The sequence below is a fragment of the Pleurodeles waltl genome, chromosome 1_1, assembly GCF_031143425.1.
Source record: "Pleurodeles waltl isolate 20211129_DDA chromosome 1_1, aPleWal1.hap1.20221129, whole genome shotgun sequence".
Lineage (NCBI taxonomy): Eukaryota > Metazoa > Chordata > Amphibia > Caudata > Salamandridae > Pleurodeles > Pleurodeles waltl.
The window spans coordinates 997,048,479-997,066,274 of record NC_090436.1 but is presented as its reverse complement, the minus strand read 5'-3'; the positions used below and the strand labels follow the sequence as shown (position 1 = coordinate 997,066,274).

At 47.5% G+C, this 17,796-nt stretch overlaps 1 protein-coding gene across 1 annotated transcript in view; it reads right to left on the bottom strand.

The window, feature by feature from the left end:
• The window catches only part of CDKL2 (cyclin dependent kinase like 2), a 305,603-nt gene that overhangs the window by 208,321 nt on the left and 79,486 nt on the right, over positions 1 to 17,796 (bottom strand). The window lies entirely within an intron of this gene.

Sequence of the window (17,796 nt, the reverse complement as noted above, 5' to 3'; positions counted from 1 at the left end):
AGTGCCAGTCTGACGTGGAGCAGGCCCTATGATGAAGCATGACATCCTATGGATGTGTGAGGGCCTGCTTCTTCTAGTACTGGAACTGCCAGTGCAGAGCCTGTGTTTTCATTGTTGCTTCTTAGGAACAGTGTACTCTTTTTTGATATGTTCATTATTTTGGGAGGTCGTACACTGGACCTTTATGAATCTCCCTGTCCCCCTCCTTTTGTTCGACTGCAAAAAACGTTGGAACAGAAGAATACAGAACTTTATGTTGTGTTTACATGGGTAAGACACAGGCAGTGGGGGTTAGACAGGAAGTTTAGAATTAGAGGTAGTTTGTTATAGAATAGTTGTTTGAATACAAGGTTTTATTCTGTGGGTATGTAGGAATTTCTTAAAAATTGGAGATTGTTATTTAATAAAGAAGAAAGGGGCTAATTGGGGAGGGGCCATGTGGGTGGGACAGTTGGGGTGGGTAGGGGTTAGGCAGGGTAGTGAGTTAGGTGTTAGAGAAAAGGTATTTTTCTAAGGCTATTGGGCAAGGATGTGTTTTGCTAATGGGCACCTGTTTCATTAAAAGTGACCTTTTGCACACCATTATGTGGGTCAGAGTTTTTCATGCACCCTGTTTCCCAATAGAGTCTTGGGGGGTTGGACGAGCAGAGCGAGGTCTGCCCCCCCAGGGAATTTTGGAACATGGGTGCAGTCAGTGTGACTGCCCCTTTAAATTTTTGATGTGCAGGATTGGGGTCTGATGTAGCCCAAACATAGCCCAAACGGAGCTCATAGGTCCTTTATTGGGCTACGCAGCCACCATTTTAGAAACGGTGACCTAGTAGCTGGAGCCCCGAGGAATAGGTTTTTCCCACCCGCCCATCTTTCAGCTTAGTGTTTTTTTCTTCCTGCATAGTTTTCAGCGTAAGTCTCCTGGGTTGGCTTTGGTGGAACGGGTGCTCATAGGGTTTTTTATGGCATGTAAGTTTTCGCTTGAGACTGGTGCATACGGTGGCAAACAAGTTTGCACAGAAGGTAAAGGAATGTTATGTGGTCTTTATAGGGGTAAGACAAAGGCAGTGGGGGGTTAGACAGGAAGGTTAGAATTAGAGGTAGTTCATTAGAGAATAGTTGTTTAACTTTAAGATTTCTTTGGGTATGGAGGAATATGTTAAGAATTGGGCACTGTTATTTAATAACGAAGAAGGGGTAATTGAGGAGGGGCCTTGGGGTGGGACAGTTGGTTGGGGGGTAGGTTGGTTATTAAGTTAAGTGTTAGAGAGGAGGTAGTTTTGTGAGGCTATTGGCCAAGGTTGTTTTTTTTAAACAGCCTTTTGCACACCATTAAGTGGGTTCGAATTTTTGATGCACCCTGTTTCCCAAACAGAAGATCACAAGAACACTTGCACATGATGTCACTCCCGTAGCCTGCAGCGTGTTACTAATGGTGAATTAATACATTATTTAATGAAATAAACATAATCATGGATTATGAACTAAGCCTACAATGGTCATAGTTCGCAACCCAAATCAGGGCTCTCCTGATAATTACAGATTCCTATCAAATCATCTCATTTAACAGAGTACATGCCAATGTCCACAACAGCCAAGGCAGCCATTATGGGACTGATAACAAGTAACATTTCTAATTATTGTCCCTGGTAAATAACAATACTCTGGGGTTAGTTATTCATTGGGTTCGATAAAAAGCAAGTTATTGGAGAAGAACATAGGTTTAACACACCAAAACCGCATGGTATAGTACATACCGTACTCATTTCCCCTGTTGAATTTCTGCAGGTTTGACCTGCCCAAATTTAACAAAGCGTGAAGTATTTAACGCATCTGATAATTATCGGTGCGTTAAATACCTTTTAACTTCTAATGCTGACCCATACGTAAAAAGTAGCCATGTTGGAATATAAATGTATGGGACCACTGGCTTAAAGCGAATGTTCTTATTGAGACCCTGGCAAAATTTTACTAATCCTTACAAAATTTGCAAAATTAGAGTTAAGCAAAATTTCATTATATGTAATTTTGCCTCATTTTGTGTACACGTGAGACTGGTATGAGCGGAAAACATCTCGGTGTCTCCTGCTAGTATCTTGCATCATGTTTCTATTCAGCATATGCCCTTGCGAGAATATTTCAAATAGGATACCGGCACAAAACAATTTCATGTATTTCATGCATTTCAGGTCATTTTCAGGATATTTCGCAAACATTTTTATGATTTCATACACCCATAGACCTCAGCTTTTGTGAAGTCATAACCAGAGCATATTATTTAGACTCGTCCATCAGTGCAAAACAAGCAACACACTAGCTGGATTTGTACTGTGTACTGATATAATTAAAACCACTTGCTAACTGGGCACAAGCTGGATAGATTAGCCCCTGTGGAACTGGAAATAAATGAACACAAATCATCTGCGGTAGCTCATAACTTAGGAGAGCGGAAATGTTGCTTTGTCTGCACTGACTGTGGCCACAAATGCTTCGTTCGTGGTAACAGTGACTGTAACACTGTTTAATTGGGATAGTAACACATTTAAATCATGAATAAAAAATGTTAGTGTGCATGATTGCCCTTTTTGCCCCTCAATGTAAATATCGCTCAAAAAAGACCTCAAGCTCCTAGCACAAATACTAAGGTTTTTGCAGCACGATCAGGGCTAAATCACCACAATGACAAGTGTAAAATATACTCGGTTGCAACACCCAGTGTGAAATATAAGACTCCCTAAAGATGAGTTTTGGAGTAAGCTATGCATGCAAATACGGCAACAATATTCTCGTCCCATTTCCACACTGAAGATCACATTCCATTATTGGCTAAAATTGTGAGTACAACCTGTTATGACGTAAGGTGGGCCACAGTCAGAAGAAATGTACAACTGGTATATATTCACTATTCTTGTCACAGCAACCCAGCACGAGGAGAAAACATAAACGTAACTAGTAATTACAAGGCTGTTTGTACTGCAACAAGCCGAAACTGCAAGTGCTATGGCCTTCTCTAAAACAATTGCCAGGTCCAGGGTGGCAGAGTCTGCTTGAGTCTTTTCCAAAGACCATTATCTGCATCATGAATTTTCTGGGACGTGTTCTATGCACCTGTCACTCAAAGGTACACTCAGAAAAAAAATGGCCACTTAATGCCACATGTAAAAGACATCAGTCAGACAGGGCCATGATGAGTTCTCTTTTTCATTGTATGTAGGCTCCCGAGTCAACAGACTAGCCACCGCAAATCACCTTCGGTAGAGTGATCACTGCACTGATTTGCTCTAGAAATGAGGTATAATGCAGTTTTGAAGAAGAACGTTCACACCCTCCATTTTATTTTCCGTAGGGAAGAGTCACTTTTAAAAAGCCAAGTGGTGATCAAATGCTTCATAAGGTGAGGTTGTCTGCTGTGAATAAAGTAACGCACCTCCAGTAGAGGATTCATGAACCCTCCCAGTTAAAATCAAGAAAATGTATAGTGAGGTCGGAATTTGAAATAGTAGTGTAATAGTTAAATATGTATTCAGTTTTTTCTTTTAATTAAAACACCTAAACCTTTTCAAACACGTTATCCAGCTAGGCCTCTTCTAATATCTTGTCATTGCTTACCTGTTAAGATTTGGTTTGTTGATGTTATTTTTTCTTGCCTGTTGGCATTTGATGAGAACAGCTGCTTCAAGGTACTCAGAATTACAGCAATATACAAGATGCAAAGGCAAAGCCTCGCCTTCGAAAGGCATAACTTGACCTTTTGGCGCCTTTGCCAATGTTTGTTGTCCATGCGGAATAGCTGTAGTAGAAGGACAACCATAGATTTCGGCTCTAAAAGGCCATGCAACTGACTGTGACAATGCTTATTTTCAAACTGCATTGATGTGCATCCATCAAGGCTTATGCTCATGTATGTCTGGCAATCTTGGAATGGATGTCCAATTAAAGAAAATCAGTACCAAGATGGCCAACGATCCACGTGCATGCAATTTAACTGTTTCTAATTTCTGTGACATACAGGGAGTGCAGAATTATTAGGCAAATGAGTATTTTGACCACATCATCCTCTTTATGCATGTTGTCTTACTCCAAGCTGTATAGGCTCGAAAGCCTACTACCAATTAAGCATATTAGGTGATGTGCATCTCTGTAATGAGAAGGGGTGTGGTCTAATGACATCCTAATGACATCCTCTTGAAATGCTGAGAAGTCAGCACCAGGATCATCAAAGCTGTCTGTCATGTGGCACGCATCCCAGGGCAGTCATGACTAGAATGCCCTCTACCCTCCTAAGGGCTATGTGTTGTTTATATAATGCCCCATGCATTATTTGGAGAACAGTTCTGATGTGATGCTGTCTCGAAGATAGAAATTGGCGCCTGGGTTGGAAATACAAGTTAGCATAATATGTACCATACATGGCAGCCTAGGACAAAGGTACAGATTACATGCTAAACAGCGGCTGATAGAATTGTGCAGCATGAACCCTGCTTTCCTAGAAGACGCATCAGATAAAATATATAAAACAATTGCTAAAAGCAGGCTCGCTAAAAACATGAATATAAATGTGTATGAATGGAAAAGGCAAACACCATGAAACTAAGCTAAAATAGAGGTGCCAGACCCAGGGACCAAAGGTTCCTCATGACAAAAGGTTGTGAGGGTGCACAAAAACAATCACAGTATTAGCATTTGTGTGAATATCCTATTTAAACTAAATTATCACTGTTAGTTACTGTATATTTTGCAGGCTTGACCGTGTGTAACATGTAATTATATGCGTGTAGATAGTGTTTGTGCATAGAATTACATCTGCAGTTGGGTGCATATCTGTATCATTCATACTTTTTATGTGTACACATATATGTACATTCTTTCCCTAACCTGTACTTTTGATTCCACAATTGGCACACCCTGGCATCCAGATAAGTCCCTTGTAACTGGTACCTCTGGTACCAAGGGCCCTGATGCCAGGGAAGGTCTCTAAGGGCTGCAGCATGTATTATGCCACCCTAGAGACCCCTCACTCAGCACAGACACACTGCTTACCAGCTTGTGTGTGCTAGTGAGAACAAAATGAGTAAGTCGACATGGCACTCCCCTCAGGGTGCCATGCCAGCCTCTCACTGCCTATGCAGTATAGGTAAGACACCCCTCTAGCAGGCCTTACAGCCCTAAGGCAGGGTGCACTATACCATAGGTGAGGGTACCAGTGCATGAGCACTGTGCCCCTACAGTGTCTAAGCAAAACCTTAGACATTGTAAGTGCAGGGTAGCCATAAGAGTATATGGTCTAGGAGTCTGTCAAACACGAACTCCACAGCACCATAATGGCTACACTGAAAACTGGGAAGTTTGGTATCAAACTCCTCAGCACAATAAATGCACACTGATGCCAGTCTACATTTTATTGTAAAATACACCCCAGAGGGCACCTTAGAGGTGCCCCCTGAAACTTAACCGACTATCTGTGTAGGCTGACTGGTTCCAGCAGCCTGCCACACTAGAGACATGTTGCTGGCCCCATGGGGAGAGTGCCTTTGTCACTCTGAGGCCAGTAACAAAGCCTGCACTGGGTGGAGATGCTAACACCTCCCCCAGGCAGGAGCTGTAACACCTGGCGGTGAGCCTCAAAGGCTCACCCCTTTGTCACAGCACCGCAGGACACTCCAGCTTAGTGGGGTTGCCCGCCCCCTCTGGCCACGGCCCCCACTTTTGGCGGCAAGGCTGGAGGAAACAAAGAAAACAACAAGGAGGAGTCACTGGCCAGTCAGGACAGCCCCTAAGGTGTCCTGAGCTGAAGTGACTCTAACTTTTAGAAATCCTCCATCTTGCAGATGGAGGATTCCCCCAATAGGGTTAGGATTGTGACCCCCTCCCCTTGGGAGGAGGCACAAAGAGGGTGTACTCACCCTCAGGGCTAGTAGCCATTGGCTACTAACCCCCCAGACCTAAACACGCCCTTAAATTTAGTATTTAAGGGCTCCCCTGAACCTAAGAATTTAGATTCCTGCAACTACAAGAAGAAGGACTGCTGAGCTGACAAACCCCTGCAGAGGAAGAACAGAAGACACCAACTGCCTTGGCCCCAGACTTACCGGCCTGTCTCCTGCCTTCAAAAGAAACCTGCTCCAGCGACGCTTTCCAAGGGACCAGCGACCTCTGAATCCTCTGAGGACTGCCCTGCTTCGAAAAAGACAAGAAACTCCAGAGGACAGCAGCACTGCTCCAAAAGAACTGCAACTTTGTTACAAGGAGCAGATTTAAAGACCCCTGCAACTCCCCGCAAGAAGCGTGAGACTTGCAACACTGCACCTGGCGACCCCGACTCGACTGGTGGAGAACAACCAACTCAGGGAGGACCCTCCGGCGACTCTACGACTGTGAGTAACCAAAGTTGTCCCCCCTGAGCCCCCACAGCGACGCCTGCAGAGGGAATCCCCAGGCTCCCCCTGACCGCGACTGTCTGAACTCCATTTCCCGACGGCTGGAAAAGACCCTGCACCCGCAGCCCCCAGCCCCTAAAGAAACGGAACTTCTGTGCAGGAGTGACCCCCAGGAGGCCCTCTCACTTGCCTAGGTGGTGGCTACCCCGAGGAGCCCCCCCTTGCCTGCCTGCACCGCTGAAGAGACCCCTTGGTCTCCCATTGAAAACTAAAGGAAACCCAACGCTTGTTTGCACACTGCACCCGGCCGCCCCCGCGCTGCTGAGGGTGTACTTTCTGTGTGGACTTGTGTCCCCCCCGGTGCCCTACAAAACCCCCCTGGTCTGCCCTCCGAAGACGCGGGTACTTACCTGCTGGCAGACTGGAACCGGGACCCCCCCTTCTCTCCATTATAGCCTATGCGTTTTGGGCACCTCTTTGACCTTTGCACCTGACCGGCCCTGAGCTGCTGGTGTGGTATCTTTGGGGTTGCTCTGAACCCCCAACGGTGGGCTACCTTGGACCCAAACCTGAGACTTTTAAGTGATTTACTTACCTGACAAAACTAACAAAAACTTACCTCCCCCAGGAACTGTGAAAATTGCACAGTGTCCACTTTTAAAACAGCTTATTGTGTTTTATGTAAAAAGTATACATGCTAAAGTAATGATTCAAAGTTCCTAGAGTACTTACCTGCAATACCTTTCAAAAGAGCTATTACATGTAAAATTTGAACCTGTGGTTCTTAAAATAAACTAAGAAAATATATTTTTCTATAACAAAACCTATTGGCTGGATTTGTCGCTTAGTGTGTGTGTTCCTCATTTATTGCCTGTGTGTATGTACAACAAATGCTTAACACTACTCCTTGGATAAGCCTACTGCTCGACCACACTACCACAAAATAGAGCATTAGTATTATCTCTTTTTACCACTATTTTACCTCTAAGGGGAACCCTTGGACTCTGTGCATACTATTCCTTACTTTGAAATAGCACATACAGAGCCAACTTCCTACATTGGTGGATCAGCGGTGGGGTACAAGACTTTGCATTTGCTGGACTACTCAGCCAATACCTGATCACACGACAAATTCCAAACATTTTCATTAGAAATTGATTTTTGCAATTTGAAATTTTTCTAAATTCTTTAAAGTCCTGCTAGGGCCTTGTGTTAGTCCCTGTTAGCATTGCTTTTAGAAGTTTAAAAGTTTGGTAAAAGTTTGAATTAGATTCTAGAACTAGTTTTAGTTTCTTAAAAAGTATTCCACCTTTTAGAAGAATAATGTCTAGTACAGATATGAATGTGGTGGAACTCGACACCACACCTTACCTCCATCTCCAGATGAAAGAGCTAAGGTCACTCTGTACAATAAGAAAAATAACAATGGGCTCCAGACCTACCAAACTACAGCTCCAGGAGCTGTTGGCAGAGTATGATAGAGCCAACCCCTCTGTGGATGGCAACCCAGAGGATGATGATAGTGACTTGGAGGGTGATTCCCCCCCACCAGTCCTATCTAGGGAGAACAGGGCTTCTCAAGCCCTGACTCCAACAATAATAGTCAGAGATGCTGGCTCCCTCACAGGAGGGACCAGCACCTCTGAAATCACTGAGGATAACTCCAGTGAAGAGGACATCCAGTTAGCCAGGATGGCCAAAAGATTGGCTTTGGAAAGACAGATCCTAGCCATAGAAAGGGAAAGACAAGAGATGGGCCTAGGACCCATCAATGGTGGCAGCAACATAAATAGGGTCAGAGATTCTCCTGACATGTTGAAAATCCCCAAAGGGATTGTAACAAAATATGAAGATGGTGATGACATCACCAAATGGTTCACAGCTTTTGAGAGGGCTTGTGTAACCAGAAAAGTGAACAAATCTCACTGGGGTGCTCTCCTTTGGGAAATGTTCACAGGAAAGTGTAGGGATAGACTCCTCACACTCTCTGGAAAAGATGCAGAATCTTATGACCTCATGAAGGGTACCCTGATTGAGGGCTTTGGATTCTCCACTGAGGAGTATAGGATTAGATTCAGGGGGGCTCAAAAATCCTCGAGCCAGACCTGGGTTGACTTTGTAGACTACTCAGTAAAAACACTAGATGGTTGGATTCAAGGCAGTGGTGTAAGTGATTATGATGGGCTGTACAATTTATTTGTGAAAGAACACCTGTTAAGTAATTGTTTCAATGATAAACTGCATCAGCATCTGGTGGACCTAGGACCAATTTCTCCCCAAGAATTGGGAAAGAAGGCGGACCATTGGGTCAAGACTAGGGTGTCCAAAACTTCCACAGGGGGTGACCAAAAGAAAGGGGTCACAAAACCTCCCCAGGGGAAAGGTGGTGAGACAGCCAAAAACAAAAATAGTAAAGAGTCTTCTACAGGCCCCCAAAAACCTGCACAGGAGGGTGGGCCCAGAGCCTCTTCACAAAACAATTCTGGGTACAAGGGTAAAAACTTTGATCCCAAAAAGGCCTGGTGTCGTAGCTGTAGTCAGTCTGGACACCAAACTGGAGACAAGGCCTGTCCCAAGAAAGATACCACTTCTAACTCCCATCCAGCTAAAACTGCAATGGCCAGTCTCCAAGTGGGATCAACAGTGTGCCCAGAGCAAATCAGGTGTCACACTGAAGCTACATTAGTCTCTGAGGGTGGGGTGGATTTAGCCACACTGGCTGCCTGGCCCCCTAACATGCAAAAATACAGGCAGCAGCTCTTAATTAATGGGACAAGTGTAGAGGGCCTGAGGGATACAGGTGCCAGTGTCACCATGGTGACAGAGAAACTGGTTTCCCCTGGCCAATACCTGACTGGACAAACTTATCCAGTCACCAATGCTGACAATCAAACTAAAGTACATCCCATGGCAATGGTAACTTTAGAGTGGGGAGGGGTCAATGGCCTGAAACAGGTGGTGGTCTCCTCAAACATCCCAGTAGACTGTTTGCTTGGAAACGACCTGGAGTCCTCAGCATGGGCTGAGGTAGAACTGAAAACCCATGCAGCCATGCTGGGTATCCCTGAACTGGTGTGTGTCAAGACAAGGGCACAGTGCAAGGCACAGGGTGAAAAAGTAGAGCTGGAGTCTGGAAAAATGGCCCAGCCTACCAAGAGGAAAGGAAAGTCAGCTGGGAAACCAGCTGCAACACAACACCAAAAAGAGAACCTCTCTTCTCAGGAAGAAGTTCTGCCCTCTGAGGGAACTGAGCCTATGGAACTGGAACCTTATCAGGTTGAGCTCTTAGGCCCAGGGGGACCCTCAAGGGAAGAGTTGTGTAAGGGACAAGAAACCTGTCCCTCTCTTGAACGCCTTAGGCAGAAAGCTGCTGAAGAGTCCAAAGGCAAGAAAAATGGAACACATAGGGTCTATTGGGAAGGTGGACTCCTGTACACTGAGGCAAGAGATCCCAAACCTGGTGCCACTAGGAGAGTGGTAGTGCCTCAGAGTTTCAGAGAGTTTATCCTGACCTTAGCCCATGATATTCCCCTTGCTGGGCATTTGGGACAAACCAAGACGTGGGAGAGGTTAGTCAACCACTTCTACTGGCCCAATATGTCCCAGAAGGTTAAGGAGTTTTGCCTCTCCTGCCCCACCTGTCAAGCCAGTGGTAAGACAGGTGGGCATCCAAAGGCCCCCCTCATTCCACTTCCAGTGGTGGGGGTCCCCTTTGAAAGAGTGGGTGTGGACATAGTTGGTTCACTAGAACCTCCCACAGCCTCAGGAAATATGTACATCCTAGTAGTAGTGGATCATGCTACTAGGTATCCTGAAGCTATTCCCCTTAGGTCGACTACTGCCCCTGCAGTAGCCAAGGCCCTCATTGGTATCTTTACCAGAGTGGGTTTCCCTAAGGAGGTGGTGTCTGACAGAGGTACCAACTTCATGTCAGCATACCTAAAACACATGTGGAATGAGTGTGGGGTGACTTATAAATTCACTACACCATATCATCCACAAACTAATGGCCTTGTTGAGAGATTCAACAAGACATTAAAGGGCATGATCATGGGGCTCCCAGAGAAACTCAAAAGGAGATGGGATGTCCTCTTGCCATGTCTGCTTTTCGCTTACAGAGAGGTGCCTCAGAAGGGAGTAGGATTCTCACCCTTTGAACTTCTGTTTGGCCACCCTGTAAGGGGACCACTTGCTCTTGTTAAAGAAGGCTGGGAGAGACCTCTTCATGAGCCTAAACAAGTCATAGTGGACTATGTACTTGGCCTTCGCTCAAGAATTGCAGAGTACATGGAAAAGGCAAGTAAAAACCTTGAGGCCAGCCAACAACTCCAGAAGTTGTGGTATGACCAAAAGGCTGCACTGGTTGAATTTCAACCAGGGCAGAAAGTCTGGGTTCTGGAGCCTGTGGCTCCCAGGGCACTCCAGGACAAATGGAGTGGCCCTTACCCAGTACTAGAAAGGAAGAGTCAGGTCACCTACCTGGTGGACCTGGGCACAAGCAGGAGCCCCAAGAGGGTGATCCATGTGAACCGCCTTAAGCTCTTCCATGACAGGGCTGATGTAAATCTGTTGATGGTGACAGATGAGGACCAGGAAGCTGAGAGTGAACCTCTCCCTGATCTCCTCTCATCAGACCCTAAAGATGGCTCAGTAGATGGAGTGATCTACTCAGACACCCTCTCTAGCCAACAGCAGTCTGACTGTAGGAAGGTCCTGCAGCAGTTTGCTGACCTATTTTCCCTAACCCCTGGTCAGACACACCTGTGTACCCATGATGTGGACACAGGAGACAGCATGCCTGTCAAAAACAAAATATTTAGACAGTCTGACCAAGTTAAGGAAAGCATCAAGGTGGAAGTCCACAAGATGCTGGAATTGGGAGTAATTGAGTACTCTGACAGCCCCTGGGCTAGCCCAGTGGTCTTAGTCCCCAAACCTCACACCAAAGAAGGAAAGAGAGAGATGAGGTTTTGTGTGGACTACAGAGGTCTCAACTCTGTCACCAAGACAGATGCCCATCCCATTCCTAGAGCTGATGAGCTAATAGACAAATTAGGGGCTGCCAAATTCTTAAGTACCTTTGACTTAACAGCAGGGTACTGGCAAATCAAAATGGCCCCTGGAGCAAAAGAAAAGACAGCATTCTCCACACCTGATGGGCATTATCAGTTCACTGTTATGCCCTTTGGTTTAAAGAATGCCCCTGCCACCTTCCAAAGGTTGGTGAATCAAGTCCTTGCTGGGTTGGAATCCTTTAGTGCAGCTTATCTTGATGATATTGCTGTCTTCAGCTCCACCTGGCAGGATCACCTGGTCCACCTGAAGAAGGTTTTGAAGGCTCTGCAATCTGCAGGCCTCTCTATCAAGGCATCCAAATGCCAGATAGGGCAGGGAACTGTGGTTTACTTGGGACACCTTGTAGGTGGAGGCCAAGTTCAGCCACTCCAACCCAAGATCCAGACTATTCTGGACTGGGTAGCTCCAAAAACCCAGACTCAAGTCAGGGCATTCCTTGGCTTGACTGGGTACTATAGGAGGTTTGTGAAGGGATATGGATCCATTGTGACAGCCCTCACAGAACTCACCTCCAAGAAAATGCCCAAGAAAGTAAACTGGACTGTAGAATGCCAACAGGCCTTTGACACCCTGAAGCAAGCTATGTGCACAGCACCAGTTCTAAAAGCTGCAGATTACCCCAAGCAATTCATTGTGCAAACAGATGCCTCTGAACATGGGATAGGGGCAGTTTTGTCCCAAACAAATGATGATGGCCTTGACCAGCCTGTTGCTTTCATTAGCAGGAGGTTACTCCCCAGGGAGCAGCGTTGGAGTGCCATTGAGAGGGAGGCCTTTGCTGTGGTTTGGTCCCTGAAGAAGTTGAGACCATACCTCTTTGGTACTCACTTCCTAGTTCAGACTGACCACAGACCTCTCAGATGGCTGATGCAAATGAAAGGTGAAAATCCAAAACTGTTGAGGTGGTCCATCTCCCTACAGGGAATGGACTTTGTAGTGGAACACAGACCCGGGACTGCCCATGCCAATGCAGATGGCCTTTCCAGGTTCTTCCACTTAGAAAATGAAGACTCTCTTGGGAAAGGTTAGTCTCATCCTCTTTCGTTTGGGGGGGGGGGTTGTGTAAGGAAATGCCTCCTTGGCATGGTTACCCCCTGACGTTTTGCCTTTGCTGATGCTATGTTTTGAATTGAAAGTGTGCTGAGGCCTGCTAACCAGGCCCCAGCACCAGTGTTCTTTCCCTAACCTGTACTTTTGATTCCACAATTGGCACACCCTGGCATCCAGATAAGTCCCCTGTAACTGGTACCTCTGGTACCAAGGGCCCTGATGCCAGGGAAGGTCTCTAAGGGCTGCAGCATGTATTATGCCACCCTAGAGACCCCTCACTCAGCACAGACACACTGCTTACCAGCTTGTGTGTGCTAGTGAGAACAAAATGAGTAAGTCGACATGGCACTCCCCTCAGGGTGCCATGCCAGCCTCTCACTGCCTATGCAGTATAGGTAAGACACCCCTCTAGCAGGCCTTACAGCCCTAAGGCAGGGTGCACTATACCATAGGTGAGGGTACCAGTGCATGAGCACTGTGCCCCTACAGTGTCTAAGCAAAACCTTAGACATTGTAAGTGCAGGGTAGCCATAAGAGTATATGGTCTAGGAGTCTGTCAAACACGAACTCCACAGCACCATAATGGCTACACTGAAAACTGGGAAGTTTGGTATCAAACTCCTCAGCACAATAAATGCACACTGATGCCAGTCTACATTTTATTGTAAAATATCAAATCAAATCAAATCATTAGCATTTGTAAAGCGCGCTACTCACCCGTGCGGGTCTCAAGGCGCTAGGGGGGAAAGGGGGGGTTATCGCTGCTCGAACAGCCAAGTCTTTAGGAGTCTCCGGAAAGCGGAGTGGTCCTGGGTGGTCCTGAGGCTGGTGGGGAGGGAGTTCCAGGTCTTGGCCGCCAGGAAGGAGAAAGATCTCCCACCCGCCGTGGAGCGGCGGGTGCGAGGGACGGCAGCAAGTGCGAGGCCAGCGGAGCGGAGGGGGCGGGTGGGGACGTAGAAGCTGAGGCGTCTGTTGAGGTATTCCGGTCCCTTGTTGTGGAGGGCTTTGTGTGCGTGGGTGAGAAGACGGAAGGTGATCCTTTTGCTGACTGGGAGCCAATGCAGGTGTCTCAGGTGTGCGGAGATGTGGCTGTTGCGGGGTACGTCGAGGATGAGGCGGGCCGAGGCGTTTTGGATGCGTTGCAGGCGGTTTTGGAGTTTGGTGGTGGTCCCAGCGTAGAGGGTGTTGCCGTAGTCCAGGCGACTCGTGACAAGGGCGTGGGTCACGGTTTTTCTGGTGTCGGCGGGGATCCAGCGGAAGATCTTGCGGAGCATGCGGAGAGTGAGGAAGCAGGCGGAGGACACGGCGTTGACTTGCTTGGTCATGGTGAGAAGAGGGTCCAAGATGAAGCCGAGGTTGCGGGCGTGGTCTGCGGGGGTCGGTGCGGTGCCGAGGGCCGTGGGCCACCAGGAGTCGTCCCAGGCGGACGGGGTGTTGCCGAGGATGAGGACTTCCGTTTTTTCAGAGTTCAGCTTTAGGCGGCTGAGCCTCATCCAATCTGCGACGTCCTTCATACCCTCTTGTAGGTTGGTCTTGGCGCTGGCGGGGTCCTTGGTGAGGGAGAGTACAAGTTGGGTGTCGTCGGCGTAGGAGGTGATGATGATGTCGTGCTTGCGTACGATGTCGGCGAGGGGGCTCATGTAGACATTGAAGAGTGTCGGGCTGAGCGATGAGCCTTGAGGTACGCCGCAGATGATCTTGGTGGGTTCTGAGCGAAACGGAGGGAGGTAAACTCTTTGGGAGCGGTTAGCGAGGAAGGAGGCGATCCAGTCCAGGGCCTGGCCTTGGATCCCGGTGGAGCGTAGGCGGGTGATTAGGGTGCGGTGACAGACGGTGTCAAAGGCAGCCGAGAGGTCGAGGAGAATGAGGGCGACTGTTTCACCGTTGTCCATCAGGGTTCTGATGTCGTCTGTGACTGAGATGAGGGCGGTTTCCGTGCTGTGGTTGGTTCGGAATCCGGTTTGTGAAGGGTCGAGCAGGTTGTTGTCTTCCAGGAAGGTGGTCAGCTGTTTGTTGACGGTCTTTTCTATTACCTTGGCTGGGAAAGGTAGAAGAGAGATGGGGCGGAAGTTTTTCAGGTCGCTTGGGTCAGCCGTAGGTTTCTTTAGTAGGGCGTTGACTTCAGCGTGCTTCCAGCATTCGGGGAAGGTAGCAGAAGAAAAAGAAGAGTTGATGACGGTCTGGAGGTGCGGGGCGATGATGTCGTCGGCTTTGTTAAAGATGAAGTGCGGGCAGGGGTCCGAAGGGGCGCCGGAGTGGATAGAGTTCATGATGGATTTGGTTTCTTCCGTGTTGATGTGGGTCCAGTTGTTGAGGGTGATGTCCGGGGAAGCGGGTTCAGTGGTGTATGGTTGGGTCTGGTGTCCGAAGCTGTCGTGGAGGTCGCTGATCTTGCGATGGAAGAAAGTGGCGAGGGATTCGCACAAATCCTGTGAGGGCGTGACGGCGTTGGCGCTGGCGCTGGGGTTGGAGAACTCTTTGACGATGCTGAAGAGTTCTCTGCTGTTGTGGCTGTAAAATACACCACAGAGGGCACCTTAGAGGTGCCCCCTGAAACTTAACCGACTATCTGTGTAGACTGACTGGTTCCAGCAGCCTGCCACACTAGAGACATGTTGCTGGCCCCATGGGGAGAGTGCCTTTGTCACTCTGAGGCCAGTAACAAAGCCTGCACTGGGTGGAGATGCTAACACCTCCCCCAGGCAGGAGCTGTAACACCTGGCGGTGAGCCTCAAAGGCTCACCCCTTTGTCACAGCACCGCAGGACACTCCAGCTTAGTGGAGTTGCCCGCCCCCTCCGGCCACGGCCCCCACTTTTGGCGGCAAGGCTGGAGGAAACAAAGAAAACAACAAGGAGGAGTCACTGGCCAGTCAGGACAGCCCCTAAGGTGTCCTGAGCTGAAGTGACTCTAACTTTTAGAAATCCTCCATCTTGCAGATGGAGGATTCCCCCAATAGGATTAGGGATGTGACCCGCTCCCCTTGGGAGGAGGCACAAAGAGGGTGTACTCACCCTCAGGGCTAGTAGCCATTGGCTACTAACCCCCCAGACCTAAACACGCCCTTAAATTTAGTATTTAAGGGCTCCCCTGAACCTAAGAATTTAGATTCCTGCAACTACAAGAAGAAGGACTGCTGAGCTGACAAACCCCTGCAGAGGAAGAACAGAAGACACCAACTGCCTTGGCCCCAGACTTACCGGCCTGTCTCCTGCCTTCAAAAGAAACCTGCTCCAGCGACGCTTTCCAAGGGACCAGCGACCTCTGAAGCCTCTGAGGACTGCCCTGCTTCGAAAAAGACAAGAAACTCCCGAGGACAGCGGCACTGCTCCAAAAGAACTGCAACTTTGTTACAAGGAGCAGATTTAAAGACCCCTGCAACTCCCCGCAAGAAGCGTGAGACTTGCAACACTGCACCCGGCGACCCCGACTCGACTGGTGGAGAACAACCAACTCAGGGAGGACCCTCCGGCGACTCTACGACTGTGAGTAACCAAAGTTGTCCCCCCTGAGCCCCCACAGCGACGCCTGCAGAGGGAATCCCCAGGCTCCCCCTGACCGCGACTGTCTGAACTCCATTTCCCGATGGCTGGAAAAGACCCTGCACCCGCAGCCCCCAGCCCCTAAAGAAACGGAACTTCTGTGCAGGAGTGACCCCCAGGAGGCCCTCTCACTTGCCTAGATGGTGGCTACCCCGAGGAGCCCCCCCCTTGCCTGCCTGCACCGCTGAAGAGACCCCTTGGTCTCCCATTGAAAACTAAAGGAAACCCGACGCTTGTTTGCACACTGCACCCGGCCGCCCCCGCGCTGCTGAGGGTGTACTTTCTGTGTGGACTTGTGTCCCCCCCGGTGCCCTACAAAACCCCCCTGGTCTGCCCTCCGAAGACGCAGGTACTTACCTGCTGGCAGACTGGAACCGGGGCACCCCCTTCTCTCCATTATAGCCTATGCGTTTTTGGGCACCTCTTTGACCTTTGCACCTGACCGGCCCTGAGCTGCTGGTGTGGTAACTTTGGGGTTGCTCTGAACCCCCAACGGTGGGCTACCTTGGACCCAAACCTGAGACTTGTAAGTGATTTACTTACCTGACAAAACTAACAAAAACTTACCTCCCCCAGGAACTGTGAAAATTACACTGTGTCCACTTTTAAAACAGCTTATTGTGTTTTATGTAAAAAGTATACATGCTAAAGTAATGAGTCAAAGTTCCTAGAGTACTTACCTGCAATACCTTTCAAAAGAGCTATTACATGTAAAATTTGAACCTGTGGTTCTTAAAATAAACTAAGAAAAGATATTTTTCTATAACAAAACCTATTGGCTGGATTTGTCGCTGAGTGTGTGTGTTCCTCATTTATTGCCTGTGTGTATGTACAACAAATGCTTAACACTACTCCTTGGATAAGCCTACCGCTCGACCACACTACCACAAAATAGAGCATTAGTATTATCTCTTTTTACCACTATTTTACCTCTAAGGGGAACCCTTGGACTCTGTGCATACTATTCCTTACTTTGAAATAGCACATACAGAGCCAACTTCCTACATGTACATATTATCTTAGGTAGAGACTTTACTGTATCTTTCACAACACAATTTTAATTTTATTTACAGGTCCTTGAAATGTCTGAAGTGCGTTATGAAGCACAATATATATAACAAGTCACTAATATGTATCTTCATAAATATAGGACTTTGATTTACAGTCAGTGCTTAATTTGTAAGAAAAAAACTAAATACAAGGGACTAAAGCTTTTTGCAAGACACCACAGTCGGGTCTGTGGAATCCTGGAGTGGCTGAATACTGAGATTGGCTAGTTTATATTCCTCTTTATCATTCTACCACCGTTAGGCTTCCTGTCTCCTTACCTCATACTCTCAGATGTTTTCCTTCTCTGCTTTCTCCCTTTGTCACTATTTCACCATCGTCCCATTCCTCTTCCTTTTTCCCTTCTCTGCCTCTCTTTCTCATGCTCTGGATCAAAGACTAATGATTTTAAATAAGTTCTGATCCCAAAGATGAAGCCATCACCTGCTATCACCTGCACAAATCAAGCACTAGTTTCAGTGTATCTGTTTGTCTATTTGACTTTGACTTTGAATTATGTTTTTAGTTTCTTCTCATGTCTAACAGTGTACAAAGGAGAACTACTGTCCTACAAAATATGCACAGCTTCTGATACAAAGGAAAATTGTATCAGTGGTATTTACCTCATCCAAATGAGAAACACAAAAATATGTGCCTATTCTGCCTAGCATATTAATACTCGTGTTGTAAATTGAATGTGTGTGTTTGCTGATG